The 1309-nt window shown below is 51.5% G+C and overlaps 1 protein-coding gene across 4 annotated transcripts in view; it reads right to left on the bottom strand.

The window, feature by feature from the left end:
- LOC111672894 (mechanosensitive cation channel TMEM63B-like) overlaps positions 1-1309 on the bottom strand; it is a 24625-nt gene that overhangs the window by 5418 nt on the left and 17898 nt on the right. The window lies entirely within an intron of this gene.

The following is a 1309-nucleotide window of genomic DNA, read 5'->3' as shown; positions in this document are numbered from 1 at the left end:
CACCCACCCCCACCTCCACCCTTCAACAAGCACCACCACAGTGACCAACTCATTGACTGACTGTTAGCCCTGTTAGCTTAGCCCGTGTTTAGAACAACTGTTAGCCGTATTAGCTTAGCCCTGGTCAATTGTTAGCCATGTTTCTCTGTTTTCTGTGTTAGTTAGTTTCAGTTTGTTGCACCTGTGGCCACACCCATCAGTGATGTCACCAGTCCTGGAGAACGCCCGTACACCACTGCAGCCAGGTGAGAAGGGGGACCGCTGCAGGTCAGCAAAGACCAGATTCACTCTTTAAACATCTGAACCTCCTCCCTGACCTGTGTCACTGCTGCAGCTCCACCTGCGCACAACCTGCAGTGACTGACTTCCTGTTGTCTCAACCTGCACACACCTGTCCCAATGTATCTGACACACTGTCCATCACCTGAAGGAAACAGGTCCGAGGACTGGAGCAGAATTCTTCATATCCAGACTCTGAGACAGAAACCAGAGGGAAACCTGAGAGTGGTGTCCTGCAAACCCCACTCAGGACAGACGTCACACCTTCAGCCGGAGAACAGGTGAATCATCAGGATGTAGGTGTGTGTATTTACTGTAGCTGCAGGTGGCGCTGACAGGTTTTACACTGTTGTTCCTGTTGGTTCTGTGTAGAACGTGTGCAGTGATGATCTGGAATATTCCACCAGTTCAGCCTCATTCAGAGAACCCCCCCCTCCCCTCTGTGCTGTTGTCATGGTGCAGCAGCATGACTCATCTGAAGCCTCGAGTCTCAGAGCTGCAGACACACTGCAGCACACGCACACACGCACGCACGCACGCACGCACGCACGCACGCACACCTTGATTAGAACACGTGTGTCCTTAGACCTGTTCTGTTAGGGCTGGTTGGACCACTCTCATCCTCATTAGCTTAGCCCTGGTTAAGAACAACTGTTAGCCCTGTTAGCTTAGCCCTGGTCTACAACTGTTAGCCAGAACAAAGCTTCTTTAAGGGTTTGTCTAGATTCAGTGACCCCCCTTCTCCCTCCTCCCTCCTGAAGTCTGCAGCACAAAGATAACAGCTGAGTGTGTGTGTCACTGATATCTGCTCAGAGTGTGTGTGTCCGTTTACAGTGGAGACCGACAGGAAGTTAGTGAGGAGAGAGACCGCATGGTCAAACTGTGGACGTCGGGTCAGAGAATATATTTACTGCAGACTGTGACATCATCAGCTGATTTTATGCTCCACTGTGACATCAGCAGCTCGGTGAAAACAGCTGACTCAAGATCAGCGGCCTCTTCACCCCCAGCGTGATGTCAGTGACGCTCT

This window comes from Seriola lalandi, unplaced genomic scaffold (genome assembly GCF_002814215.2).
Source record: "Seriola lalandi dorsalis isolate HSWRI2012SDOR001 ecotype SW California unplaced genomic scaffold, Sedor1 jcf7180002054905, whole genome shotgun sequence".
NCBI lineage: Eukaryota > Metazoa > Chordata > Actinopteri > Carangiformes > Carangidae > Seriola > Seriola lalandi.
This window is presented reverse-complemented; position numbering and strand designations above follow the sequence as displayed.